Raw genomic sequence first — 16,034 nt, forward strand, 5'->3', positions numbered from 1 at the left:
AAACATATTAAAAAAAATGCTCAACTTCTCTAATTATTAGAGAAATGCAAATCAAAACCACAATGAGATACCACCTAACCCCAGTAAGAATGGCCTATATCAAGAAACCCCAAAACAACAAATGCTGGCGAGGATGTGGAGAGACAGGAATACTCCTACACTGCTGGTGGGACTGCAAATTAGTACAACCTTTGTGGAAAAGAATTTGGAGATACCTCAAACAGCTAGAAATAGAAATACCATTCGATCCTGCAATAGCATTGTTGAGCATCTACCCAAAAGAGCATAAGACATTCTATTATAAAGACATCTGCACCCAAATGTTTATAGCAGCACAATTCACTATTGCAAAGTCATGGAAACAACCCAAGTGCCTGTCAATTCATGAGTGGATAATTAAAATGTGGTATATGCTCACAATGGAATATTACTCAATCCTAAGAAATGACTGTGAGCTAGCACCGTTTATGCTATCCTGGATTAAGCTTAAGCCCGTTATCCAAAGCGAGGCGACACAAGACATGGAAAATGGGCCCCACATCTACTCTCCATCAAATTGGTACTGACTGATTAAAACTATGGTTTTCAAATGGTGGCAATGCTCACCAGGGATTCGGGGGGGGGGACCCAATCTTAGGCAATCTTAGGGATGTGGCGAGCACTTTGGCGGGGAAGGGCATAACTCTAACCCTTCTTAGGGAGAGCCAAAGATATACAATGTAACCAAAATGTCATAAAAAAAAACCAAAAAACTTTTTATCGGGCGGTGGGCAGGCGGGAGGGGGGAGGAGGAAAGAGGTGTATGCTTTCATAACGTGTGTGGTACACACCATCGGGGAATTGGACACATTGGGGGAACGGAGGGGGGAAGGGGCAATATTTGTAACCCTAACAATATTTGGACCTCCATAATATGATGAAATAAAAGGTAAAAAAAGCAACAAACAGATTAAAAACTGCAAAAAAAAAAAAAAAAAAAAAAAAAAAGTAAAGCAGTCTAGAGAAGCCCTCCATTGGAAAAATATAATGCTATGTGTTAGCTACTTAATTAGTATTATATTTAAAAGGCTAGAGAAACACATAGTAAAGAGTTTTCTGTCTAAAATTATCAGCATTAAATATAGAGAAATGGTGTTATTGAAGTAAGGTTTTCACAAATAAAATGTAAGAATGCCATTATAAAAAGAGGATACAGCATAAACCAAGGCTTGGGGCCTTAAAATTACTTGTTTCCAGAAAATAGAGAATAGTCCAATGTGTTTAACAATTATGGTATAATTGAGGTGGTGACTACCAATACAGTCTGCAACTAAGTTTTGAAAGACCATGTAGGATATTATAGTTTATCTTGCACAAAATAAATAATATTTTTTAAGAATGCATGACTCCATGTGTTTTCTTTTTCCTAGACCAGAAACACTGCCTTGATAGTATGGGTGGCGTTGGGCATGGGACAGTTTAAAGTAATTAGAAGAAAAAGTTAATATTTATCTTTTTGTTTAGGTTTCAAAATATAATTTTGCAGCAAGGTAAGTTTGTGAACCAAGTTTGGGGAGAGAAAAGTAGACATATGGAATAGAGATGAAGTAGAGGTAGAAATAAAGATAGAGACATAATAGAAATAAAGGTATTGAAAACCAGTTCTGGGTGGTTTGGTTAGGGGTTAAGCTGGATACCAGGCAACTCCAAAATTTCAGTGTTGTAGGAAAACAATGCTTATTGTTTCCTTCCTACTACTTGTCTATTATAGGTCAATAAAACTCTGCTCATACTAGTCATTTAGAAACCTAGGCTCATAGAGGCAAATTTCCGAGTTAGAGAGAGTGTGATAAAGTATGTGATTGTATTAAAACTTCTTCACTGAATTTACACATATCACTGCCTTTTGAATTCCTTGGACAAAGGAAGTCAACTGGTTGAACAGATTTTCAATAGGTAGAAAAACTATAATCCCACTGTGACCTTGGAATGAAAAAAGTAACATTTAAGAACAGCCTAATAAATACCATACTGGGGAACCCATGTTGTTGAGTTTCTTCATGGAAAAAAATGTCCCATTTACCTAAAATGGCAAAGCCACAAACCTTTCTATCCTGATTTATTACAGGGATACAATGTAAATGAAAAACGCCTGAATTCTCTTGAATGAATTGTAGAAAGAAGAAAGTAAGATAAGAAAGGAGGAGAAAACATGGCTTTTAATAGTCATTTCTAGATTTTAGGTTTTGGGAATAGATGATTTGTAGTCTGCTCCTTTTCCATTTGCTGTAGAGAAGGGTAAATGGCCACTTCAAAGAACATAATGGAAGGCAGATGAAGGTTAAGATTAAGCATTTGTGAGCCACTCTTGGTATCATGTCTGTATAAATAAACTAATGGCATACATACCACTGGTCTCCAGGAATGGTCTGTATATATAGCTTACATGTGATTAAACAATCATTATATGGGCCGAGATAGAGGCCATGGGAGAAATTCAGATGTCCAAAATGAGACAAAGTTAGACATATAATATAACTGAGCTATGGCTAACTTAAAAGTACACAATTATAGCTTTTATCATCCTCCAACTTTAATAAATAATGATCACAAGAACACAAGACATTATCATTGAATCTAGAGAAGCCAAAGGATGTCATGAGGATATGAGGCCTACTTATCTTTCTATACATGAGCAACATGAAACCAAACCTTCCCCATATACTTACACCTTTGGAGAGAAGCAGGGACCAGGATAGAAATTTTTAGGAAATATGAGCTTAATTCAAAGGAGTAATTGAGGTTCCTTTGAATATAATATGTTCTTTTTACTCTAGCAACTCTTAAACTTTTATCTTTTTCTTTTAGCAATTCTACTCCCATATACCTTGATGTGGCCTTTTCATTTTTCATGCTGGGTTTAACAGCACTTCTTTTTTATTTTTATTTTTTTACCTCTTTATTTATTTCAGCATATTATGGGGGTATAAATTTTAAGGTTTCAAATAATCCCCTTGCCCCCCCACCCCCACAAGTCTGAAGCTTCAAACATGACCATCCCCTAGACGGTGTACATCTCACTCATTATGTATGTGTATATATGTATGTATCTACCCACCTCCAATTCCCCCCTCCCCCTGCCCAATACCCAATAAATGTAATTCCTATCTATCCACTTAGGTGCTGATCAGTTAATTCCAATTTGCTGGTGAGTATATATGGTGCTTGTTTTTCCATTCTTGGGATACTTCACTTTGTAGTATGGGTTCCAGCTCTATCCAGGAAAAAACAAGATGTGCTATATCACCTTTGTTTCTTAGAGCTGAATAGTACTCCATGGTATATATACCATGTTTTATTAATCCACTCATGTATTGATGGGCACTTGGGTTGTTTCCACAGCTTTGTAATCGTGAATTGTGCTGCTATAAACATTCGAGTGCAGGTGCCTTTTTTGTAGAGTGTCCTTTGTTTTTTGGGTAGATGTCCAGTAGTGGGATTTTTGGATCAAATGGTAGATCTACTTGTATAGCTTTAAGGTATCTCCATATTGCTTTCCACAGAGGTTGAACTAGTTTGCAGTCCCACCAGCAGTGTAGGAGTGTTCCTCTCTCTCCGCAACCACGCCAGCATTTATTGTTTGGAGATTTTTTGATAAAGGCCATTCTCACTGGGGTTAAGTGATATCTCATTGTAGTTTTGATTTGCATTTCCCTGATTATTAGAGATGTTGAGCATTTTTTTCATATATTTGTTAGCCATTATTCTGTCTTGTTTTGAAAAGTTTCTGTTCATGTCCTTTGCCCACTTTTTGATAGGGTTGTTTGATTTTTTCTTGCTGATTTTTGTGAGTTCTAAGTAGGTTCCAGTTATCAGCCCCTTATCAGATGTGTAGGATGTGAAAACTTTCTCCCATTCTGTAGATTGTCTGTTTGCTTTCATGACTGTTTCTTTGGCTGTACAGAAGCTTTTTAGTTTGATCATGTCTCATTTATTTATTTTTGTTGCTGCTGTGATTGCCTTTGGGGTCTTCTTCATAAATTATTTGCCTAGACCAATGTCTAGGAGAGTGTTTACAACATTTTCCTCTAGAATTCTAATAGTTTCATACCTTAGTTTAAGTCTGTTACCCAGCGTGAGTTGATTTTTGTGAGAGGTGAAAGGTGTGGATCCTGCTTCAGCCTTCTACAAGTGGCTATCCAGTTTTCCCAGCACCATTTATTGAATAGGGATTCTTTTCCCCAGTGTATGTTTTTGTCTGCCTTGTCATAGATTAGATGGCTATATGATGATGGTTTTATATCAGGGTTCTCAGTTCTGCTCCACTGGTCAATATTCCTATTTTTGTGCCAATACCAAATTGATTAAATTACTACAGCTTTGTAGTATAGTTTGAAATCTGGCATATCAATACCTCCTATTTTGTTTTTATTGCCTAGAATTGCTTTTGACACATGGGGTCTTCTCTGGTTCCAAACGAAGTGTAAAATTATATTTTCTATATCTGTGAAGAATGATGTTGGGATTTTAATAGGGATTGCATTGAATCTGTAGATCAGTTTGGGTAGTATAGACATTTTAATGATGTTGAATCTGCTGACCCACAAGCATGGTATGGATTTCCATCTATTTACATCTTCTGCTATTTCCTTCCTCAGCATTTCACAGTACTCCCTGTAGAGATCTTTTACCTCCTTGGTTAAGTATATTCCTAGGTACTTTATTTTCTTTGTTGCTGTTGTGAAGGATACTGAGTCTTTGATTTGGTTCTCAATTTGATTGTTGTTGGTGTATATGAATGCCTCTGATTTCTATGTATTGATTTTGTATCCTGAGACTTTACTAAATTCATTTATCAACTCCAGGAGTCTCTTGGTTGAATCCTTGGGATTTTCTAAATGTAATATCATATCATCAGCAAACAATAAAAGTTTGATGTCTTCTGCCCTAATTTGGATACCTTTAATTCCACTTTCCTGTGGGATTGCTATAGCCAGGACTTCCAGCACTATGTTGAATAGAAGTGGAGATAGTGGGCAGCCTTGCCTGGTTCCAGTTCTACGTGGGAATGCTTTCAATTTTTCCCCATTCAGTATGATGTTGGCTATGGGTCTGTCCTATATGGCTTATATCATTTTTAGGTATGTCCCTTCTATGCCTATTTTATTAAGTGTTCTTATCATGAAAGGGTGTTGAATTTTGTCAAATGCTTTTTCTGCATCTATTGAAAGGATCATATGGTCTTTGTTTTTGCTTCTGTTTCTGTGGTGAATTACATTTATAGATTTGCGTATGTTGAACCATCCCTGCATTTCTGGGATGAAGCCAACTTGGTCGTGATGGATTATTTTCTTCATAAGCATTTCTTGAATCAATGAATTTTATGTCATTTTCAGTTTTGAAATATTCCTAATAAATACAGTTTTCCTTATCCATGGAGGATACATTCCAAGAACCCCACTGCATGTCCAAAACATCGAACAGTACTGAACCATATATATACTATGCTTTTCTATCTGGTAACCAAGAAGGCTACTAATTTAATAAGGAGTGAGTAGTGTATACAGGGTGGATACAATGGACGAAATGATGATTCAAGGCAGAATAGCACGAGATTTCATCATGCTACTCACAATAGCACACAATTGAAAATGTATGAATTGTTTATTCTTGGATTTTTTGTTTAATATATTCAAACTGACAACAGGTAACTGAAACCATGGAATGTGAAACTGTGGCTGAGGGGGGACTACTGCTTCTTTTCACTTACTCCTTCTGGTCTATCTTCTCTCTCATCTCCTCTTGTAATTCCATTAATTATAAAATAGGAATTTCATCATTTCCTGTATAATTTTTAATGTTTCTAATTCCTTTGTGTTCTTCTATAGATATTTCCTTCTGCTCAACCTTCCGATTTATTAATTCTCTAGTGTGCATTTCATAATCTGCTATTAAACCAACTATTAAGATCTTAATTTCAATTATTTTTGAAGTTTTTGATATCCTGATCTTATTGTTAATAGTCATTTTCTATCTTATCTTTTAAATTGCTGGCCATATAAATCATAGTTATTTTAAATATTAAGATATCCCTGTTGTCTGTATATCCTGTGAATATAATTCTATTTCTTTTTTATTTTAAAAAGTTGTCTTCTCATATCTCGACATTATTTTGTTTATTATTTCAAAGTATTAGTGGGGTACAAATGATTTGGGTGACAAGGATAGCTTTTGTAATGCTTGAGTCAGGGTTATAAGTGTGCCCATCACCCAGATAGTGTTCATTGTACATGTTAGGTAGGTTTTCATGTGTCTCCTCCTCCCTATCCCCCTACAATTGAATTCAATTGAGTTATACTTCCCTCTATGCACATGTGTGCTCATCAATTAGTTCCAATTTAATAGCAAGTACATGCAGTATTTGTTTTTCCATTCTTCAGATATTGCACTTATGATAATGGTGTCCAGTTCCATCCATATTGTTGGAAAAGGCATTAAGTTATCCTTCTTTGTGGCTGAGTAGTATTCCATGGTATACATATTTCACATTTTATTAATCCACTCATGAACTGATGGGCACTTGAGTTGAATGCATATCTTTGCAGTTGTGAATTGTGTTATAATAAACATTTGAGTGCAGGTGTCTTTTTTTGATAAAATGACTTCTTTTCTTTTAGGTATATATCCAGTAGTGAGATTGATAGATCAAATGGTAGGTCTACTTTCAGTTCTTTAAGGAATCTCCATATTGTTTTCCATAGAGGTTGTACTAATTTGCAGTTCCACCAACAGTGTATAAGTGTTCCTTTCTCTGTGCATCCATGCCAGCATTTATGGTTTTTGTACTTTTTAATAAAAGCCATTCTAACATGAGTAAGGTGATATCTCATTTGGGCTTTAACTTGCACTTCCCCAATGATTAGTGACATTGGCCATTTTTATATGTTTATTGACCATTTGAATATCTTCCTTTGAAAAGCTTCTGTTCATGTCTTTTGCCCAATTTTTAATGTTTTTTTTTTTTCTTGCTGATTTGCTTGAGTACTTTGTAGATTCTGGTTATTATTCCTTTATTGGATGTATAGCTTGCTGATATTTTCTCCCATTCTGTAGGTTGTCTATTTGCTTTGTTGATTATTTCCTTGGCTATGCAGAAACTTTTCAATTTAATAAAGTCCCATTTATTTTGTTGTTGTTGCTGCTGTGATTGCCATTGAGATCTTCATAAATTTGTTGCCTAGGCTGAGGCAAAGAATTCACATTATTTTTTGAATAAGTGCTGGACTTAAATTTTAAAATGTGTGAGATAAGATGTGGCTGTTCTTCTCTTCATCCAGAGAATATTTCATTTTTCTTCTGATGTGTAGCTACTTTAGCAATGTCATATCACTTTAATTTAGCCAGGTAGTAATATAATTCAAAGATGAAGTTCGGTCACTGTGTGACCTGGTCTATTTTTGTTTCATTCTTATTTATACAGTTTAGTTCTTTAGGGTACCCAACTAAAGAAATATTTACTGAGGTATCTTCATTTCCATGGTTTATATATATTTAATTTGTGATCCCAGCACTTTGAGTCAAGCAAAACTCCCTTTTGAGCATCTCTCAACACCTTAGCTGCTGATTCAGGAATCAGAAAATGCCTTTGGAAGAAAAGTGACACCAGACAGTATGCTCACTTGTCTTGGTTTATTTTGTCATCTGAACATAGGCCTGAAAATGCTTATACTTTACTAGCACTCTTCTATTTTTAACATTTTAAAATTGTTTTGTCTAAATTTTCTAGTAGTTAACAGCTTTATGGTTAGCCTGAAACAACCTAATCCACCATTGTTTTCATATCAATTTTTGACAATATAATACATCTATGTTTACTTGGCATATGTGACTGCAGTGTGAATAAACTGTACAGTCCTGACACAACTGTAGGCTATGACATTTGCCACCAGGAAATAAAAATTGATTAAATCTGTGGTTTAAAGGGATGATCCTGGTGACTATGAGAAAAATGGATTGCAGTAGAGTTAAATTGGAGTCAGAATATCAGAGAGTAAGTTATTGCACAGAAGATGATGAGTGTGAATTAGATAAATTGAAACAGAAATAAGGTAATAAAGATTTGTTTTTAGTTGTCTTTAAAAATAATCAACTGGTGAGTGGATAATAGATGAGGTTTTATGTCGATACTTACTTTGTGGACATGGCATGATCCTGAGCTTGAAAAATTGAGTGGTGAGGCAGTTTTCCAAGCCAAGAAAATCAGTAGGAAAAATAATCTTTTACAGAAAAGGTAAGGTTTTGAATTTTGACCTTGTTGAGTTTGAAGTTAACAGACTCTTCTGAAAAGTAAAGAATATGGGGATAGGAAGATGTTAATAATGTATTTCAATACCTCCGTTTCCAGTTTTTCAACCCTTTCAAATTGAAACTCAATGAAATGCCATAAACATTTAAGCACTTGTATGCAAAATATTGTGCTAAGGGCTGTAGGATATAATGTGTTTTAGTCCCTTTTGTACTGCTATTACAGAATACAGCAGACTGGATCATTTATTATATAATGGACAAAAATTTATTTACCACAGTTCTAGAGTCTGGGAAATCCAAGATTGTAGGGGGTCAGAATCTGGCAAAAACCTTCTTACTGCATCATCTCATGGTAGAAAGTAGAAGGGCAAGAAAAATAGCCCACTTCCAAAAGCCCTTTTATTAAGGTATTAAACCCACTCATGAGGGTGCAGCCCTCAAGCATTAATCACCTCTCAAAGGTCCCTCCTCTTACAACTGTTATAATGGCAACAGGTTTGGAGGGATCACACATTTAAAACATAGCATAATGCATGTCCTCAAATTATTTTAAAAATAGTGGGTAGGTTTGGAGATATATTTAAGCAAAGACTCATAATAAATTCAAGTCTTGTGATTTCTAATTTAGGCCTCTTTCCACTATACTATGAAATATGTGAATGGAAGTTGGTGGGTTAGGTATAATAGATACTATAAAAGTAAAATCAGCATGTTTGTTCTTTGAAAGGTTATCAGGAAGAAGTTAGGTCATGCTTAGAGAGGGAGAGACTTAAAAAATAATTGTGATTTTCTAGGTAATATGAATACATGAATAGTGATGTCAATGTAACAGAATATCAGAGATTTAAAAGATGGCATATTTTATTAGGATCTAATAATTTTTGAGGGTCCAAATAAATCTCTACATGGACATTAGACAAAATGGAGATTTATATCTAGAGTTTGGAAAACCATGATTATCTTATAGAAGATATGGTTTGGCAAACTATGCATTGCTTAACTATCTTGTTTATGATGCTATCATTATTTATAAAATTTATATTGCATCTTTTGGCAAACATCACATTGTTCTTTTTTCAGGCAAACAAAACCACTGGATTTCTTTCAAATAGCTGATAAGTTAATTCTTGAATTATTTATGCTTATAACATTTGGGTTTCTGAAACTGAATAAAGGCATGCAACATCTCTATATTATTATTTTTTTTACCAACATGTTTCTTATTTTTAAAGAAACTGAGTGAAATAGTATACCTTTAAGTGTTTCATCAGCCTTGCAACCCTAAAATTAATTGGTTCCTAAAATATTCAAAACATTTAATTTCATTTTTGTAAAAGGAAGTCTTCCAAGATGAAGTTGCATGCATAGACAAAAGTTAAAAATAGATATTGAAACAATAGATACAAGAAAAATAATACCACTCAGTATGAAATGGTAAATTTCCATCACACATATTGAAAACAATACCAAATTTATGGTGGGAGGAATACTCTGATGTGCTAATTGCTCTATATTTATTCCTATCACCCATGTGCTTAGAAAACACCAGTGGATGATGAAAAACTGCCTTTTGGACATTCTGTAACTTCATCAATTCTCTGGACGATCTGGCTTGTACATTCTGTCAATCAACTATTAGAGTGTTCACTGTCTACAAAAATGGACACATACTGGCATTTCAATTTTTAACAATATTCTTATTCTGCCACTGAGTATGATAAAATGTTTGCGGAGCTCATGAATCACTATAAAGATGCTTCCTAAAGCCACTTCCAAAAGTCATCTCAGTGTTGCATCATTCTAAAGTGCCTTGGCCACAAACATTGACATGGGAGAATTAAATGTAAGATAGCTATTTTATTTCTATGGGTGGAAATTATAAGTATGAGAAGGGTAGTTTTATGTCCTCCAACTGGTATTTTAGACAAACCACTGAGGATTACATGAAGCAGTCACTGGCTGAATTTACAATTTCCTTTTTGATCTTAAGTACTTTAATTTTTATAAAAAAATGAAAACTCTCAAATTCATAAATATTTTAAATATAAAAGTACATATTTAAATTAAAATATTAGGTTAGGAAACCATAAAAATGAATAAATTCATAATATTCAAAGTTGCATAAGGGGTATGTTAAAATTTTCTTAAATAGAAAATAATTCTAGGGTTAAGCATTAACAAAGAGAAGTTCACATAATGACAAGATTTTGTCTTGTGACAGGAAAAAGAGAATTGTTGCACAGAAACCAGTAGGAAGAGGAATAGTTCTATCAATCTGGAGCACGTTCCTATGAGAATAAGAAAGAGTCTAGGGAAGAAGGATAAGGAATTAAAGAGGGAAGGAGGAAAGGTAAGTGATTTAGGGGATGTGTCAATGATTCCTTGAGAGACAATGAAGAAGTTCATGTTCTATTAATATTTTACAAAGGCAGAGAAAGAAGTGAGGATCTAAGGATTTGTGGGAAGAAAGAAGAAAGAATGTAAGAGAGTCAGACACAGAGACACATCAAAACCAAAAAAAGACATGAGTCAAGACATAGAGATAGGAACTGAGAATAATAATGAAATGTAAGAAATTTTAATTTATCAATGTAAAACTAATCCTTCAAAGAAAGAATATATACTTTTGATTCAAGCAATTGAAGGCTTAATTGTGCTATCATACCCAAGTTAATAAACCACTGAGCTTAAGTTTCCTCACGTATAAAATGGTATTACAAAAACCTACCTCACAGTGTTACTGTGAAGATAGAATATGTCCAGTAACTATAAATGCATGTATAATAAAAGTAATTAAATCTGAATAAGCTCTGTAAATTGTAAATTTTCTGATTTTGATATTGTAGTATATTTATGTAAAATGTTAACACTGAGGGAAATTGGGGGAAGGATACATGAGACCTCCCTGTACATTTCTTTAAAACTTCCAGTGCATCTATAATTATTTCAAAATAAAATATTTTAAAAAGTAGGCTGGTTTACTTACAAGTAAAAAAAGTATTTTGAATAAACTTTGTATTTCCCCAAAAACATAGGAATTCATGGAGAGTCTAATTTTTGGACACAAATAGAGGAGTGTAGCTTTATACCCAAGCCATCTCATTTTGTTGTTTAACAGTTGTTATATTGAAAAAGTCTTCCCATAAATTGGAAATTAATGCTATTACTGATTTATTTATATCTTCCACCATAATTCCTGACTGTCCTGCTGCATGATTCCAGCTTTGCCTCTTGGATTATTCTTTAGAGAATCCAAGTACCATAATGATACGGAGAGGTATAATTATAGTTAAATAAAATTGTTTCCTACTGAAAAATAATTATTCTGTAAAGGTTAGTGTGAGGAAAAGTGGTAGAAGATGATGGTAGAAATCATAGGGAGAGAGATTTTTGCTATATTTATGTAAAATTTGTTTAGCAATTTGACTTGAAAACTGAAATGTAGTGCTGTTTGACATGCTAAGTATGCACCATTGGATATTTTCAAACAGAGGTTGAACCACAGATGTTTTTTTCTCACTGTTTTCTCTCCATCACCTTGCACATTGCCTATCACTTTAGTAGGGGTCAAAATTATTTTTGAATCAAAGACTAGATGACTAACGTAATGACTAACAATGAATGAATTCATTTGTAGAAGAGACTCCTACAAGAAGACACAGGAAGCAACTTTTTATGGTCCCATATAGCTATGAGGTTTTTTGAATCAAAACATAGGTGTTGGAGACCAATGTGTAAAACCTAGAAATAGGAATGTGGGTTCCAAATCAATGGTGCTTATACTGAGAGCTTTATGAAGTTAGTCCTAGACTGAATTTAAAATATGGGAAATGTGGAAAGAGAAATAGAGTTATGTGACAAGGATAGAAATGCAACAGTCATAAAGGTAAAAAAAATTAGATAACATGCCCAAGAGACTAGCATTGCTTTTATAGCCTTTGTCAGCAGCAAGATTTCCAAGCCCATAGTAGGAAATGAGGCTTAAAGCAATACTGGGACAATGGCAGTGAAGCCAGTAGAGATTTTTTTCCCTAGGTAAAGAGTACATTGTTGGTCTGGTTGAATAGTGCTTTGTCTCTCATTTGGAAAATTAATTCTAACAGAGAACTGAAGTTTGAAGTAAGAGTAAACAGTAGAAATCATCGGATTCTTGTTCCAGGTCTTCATTTGTCAAAAAGGACTTCACCTGGGGACATGAACAAGGAAAGAACCTCACCACTGCCTGAAATGAACATCACATAAGCTGTCAGTGCATAATCACAGGTGTGGGTGGACCTGAAAAATAACTGTGAAAGAAATAAAATCGCAACAACCAATGTCACTTAATAATCAGTCTAACACTCGCCTGATTCCTGCTTAAAGAGAACTAGCAGCAAATCAGTTCACAATATCACTAAAGTCTTGGCAAAGAACATTACACAACAAAAATGAGACTCCTTTTTAACTATAATAAAATTACAATATATGTTCTGTATTGACAAACATATAATGCCATTTTTTTCTTCACAGAACCATATATAGTCACAGATATTTTGAGAATGTTCTACATTTGAAATTATTTTTCACAACCAAGGTTACCTCTAGTTTCCTGGTTATCTGAGTATTTAGAATATTTAGTGATTTGATCTATGTTTTCCAGAGTTAATTTTTTTTATCACAATGGTCCACTACTGATAAATATATCATTTAATGTTTACAATAAGCCTATAAATTATTACTCCTATTTTACCTATGTGGAAACAGAGAATGATTGCTTAAGATCAAGTTGATAATAAGTGGCAGGAACTTCCACTTCTGACCAAGAAGGATTATCAGGGTTCAACTTTCCTTTCTTGTCTGAAACATATACAAAATGGGCAAAATATATAAATCAGCAATTTTCACAACACTGTTCATCAGGCAACGAAGGGCATTGATCCCACTAAGATGGGATTCAAACATAGTGAGCCCTGATTGCCCTGGATTATTAGGTTAAGGGAGTGTCCTGGACACAGTGTATGGAGACAGGATGTAGGCAGAGCTCAGCAGACTCACTAAGGTGAGCAGGGGGAGTTAAGTGGGATGACCAAGGCAGCTATATTTCACAGCACAGAGTAAGATAGAAGAGAGGGCATCACAAAGACAGATTTCCAGAGATTTGCAGTATCCATTTGAGTCAAGAATTCTCTACTGACTACTCAGGTATTTAGCTGAGTACTGATTAGCACACATGTGTGAGGAAACAATTGGAGATTAGAAAAAGTTCACTCGAAAGAATTGGCAGAAACAGTGCTTTGTTCTCACACATGGCTGAGAATAGTACTTTTTCCTACAAACAACACAGGAACATGCCATGATTCTTGGGACCTAGGGTTGAGTACACAGAAGTGTCTTGTCTTGATGAGGATATATATACTAGGGCAGCAATTAAAAAAAAAATGAACTAGGTGGCTTACACAACAGACATGTATTTTCTCACAGTTGTGGAGGATAGAAATCTGAGATCAAGGTACTGGCAAACTTGGTTTTTGGTGGGGGCTCTCTTCCTGGCTGGTAGGTGGCCATCTTCTCATTGTGTCTTCACATGGTTGTTCCTCTGTGCTTGTATGAAGAGAGAGATCTCTGGTGATTGTTCTTCTTCTTACAAGGACATCAATCTTATTGAATTAGGTCCCTGTCCTCAGGACATCATTTAATCTCAACTACCTTCCTTAAGGCTCTGTTTCCAAATAGTCGCATTGGAGGTTTGGGATTTTCTGTAGACTGGATGTTTATGATGCCCCCAAATTCATATGTTGAAACTTAATCCCCAAAGTGATGGTGATGGGGCCTTTGGGAGATAATTAGATCATGAAGGTGGAGCCCTAATGAATGGAATTAATGCCATTATAAAAGAGGTCTCAGAGAGCTCTCTCACCAACTCTGTCATGTGTGGATGCAGCATGTAGATATTTATTTATAATCCAGGAAGTGAGGAAGTGAGCCTTCACCAGAGACTGAATCTGCCTGCTCTTTGATCTTGTGCTTCTCAGTTTTCAGAACTGTGAGAAATACATTTCTGCTGTTTAGAAGCCACTGGCTTATGGCATTTTGTTATAGCAGCCAGAATAAACGAATATACCCTTCAACAAGTGAATTTTGGAGGGACACAATTCGGTTCATAACAGCAGGGAATATTTAATCCTAGAATGAGAAATGTTCTGGATTCATCTGGACTTCTTTTTCTATGGTAACATCCATTTATTAATACTTATTCATTCATTATTTTTTATTTTTAAATTGTTTTATGTCAAGAACTTAATATTTTTGCAATTTGAAGAAGTGTCTCCTATTTATTATTTCAGGATATTATGAGAGTACAAACATTTTGGTTACATTTTATGTCTTTGCCTCACCCAAGTGAGGATTAGAGGCATGCCCTTCCTCTCTACAATGCTCACCACGTCCATTACTTGTGAGTTTACCTCCCCCACCCCCCAATCCCTGGAGAATGTTATCACTGTGTGAGCACCATAGTGTGCATCAGTCAGTGCCAATTTGATGGTGAGTACGTGTGGAGCCTATTCTTCTGTTCTTGTGATAGCTCACTTCGGATAATAGGCTCAAGCTCTATCCAGGAAAATATAAGAGGTGCTAGATCACTGTGGTCTTTTTTTTATTTCAGCATATTATGGGGGTACAAATTTTAAGGTTTCAAATAATTCCCTACCCCCCATCCCCCCACAAGTCAGAGCTTCAAGCGTGACCAGCCCCCAGACCATGCACATCTCACTCATTATGTATGTATATACCCGCCCCCCTCCTCCCCCTTCCCACCCACCCAATACCCAATTAATGTAGTTCCTATGTGTCCACTTAGGTGTTGATCGGTTAATTCCAATTTGCTGGTGAGTATATCTGGTGCTTGTTTTTCCATTTTGGGCTACTTCACTTAGTAGTATGGGTTCCAGCTCTATCCAGGAAAATATAAGATGTGCTATATCACCGTTGTTTCTTAGAGCTGAATAGTACTCCGTGGTATACATATACCACGTTTTATTAATCCATTCTTATAATTGAGTATTTTAATGGATGCTTTGTACATATTTATGGTTGCTTAGATTTCTTAAAAGCAAAACCAAAAGGATTAAAATGTTTTCAAGTAACTTAGCTGAGCCAAAAATAAAATTCAATAATATTCTTAAAATAAAAATATGAAAATATCCAGGACTTAATAAGATAAAATTCAAAATGTCTGGCATGTAATAAAAAATTACCACATATGCAAGGTCACAGGGAAATACAATTCATTAGGAGGAGATCAATTAATTAATCAAAACAAGTCCAATACTGAGTGAAATCAGTGAAAATAGGGGCATAGGGAACTTCAAGATTCCATCCTTCCAGAGAAACAATAACCAAAAAATGGAGTAAAAGTTGAATCAACTTTGTTGGAACTCTGGAAAATTGTCAAACACATTTATAACAACTAAGGAAATGTTTGGTTAAAAAATAGATGACAAACATGATAGAAGAGCTTTTTGGTGTTTCAAATAGCTCTTTTCCCATACCCCTCTCTGGCTTGGTGTCAGTCTTGAAGATGGTAGCCCTCATACATGGAGTAAGTCTAATTCTGGAAGGATTACAGTACATCTTGTTCTCATGGAATTGTGTCTGTCTGTTTTGATCTGTTTAGGGCTTACTGAAGTATTGATGCACAAAGCTTACCCTTGTTTTACTGAACTTGGAAATTTCTCAAAGTGAAAAAGTAGCTACATGAAGAGCATGCC

The sequence above is a fragment of the Microcebus murinus genome, chromosome X (assembly GCF_040939455.1).
Source record: "Microcebus murinus isolate Inina chromosome X, M.murinus_Inina_mat1.0, whole genome shotgun sequence".
Lineage (NCBI taxonomy): Eukaryota > Metazoa > Chordata > Mammalia > Primates > Cheirogaleidae > Microcebus > Microcebus murinus.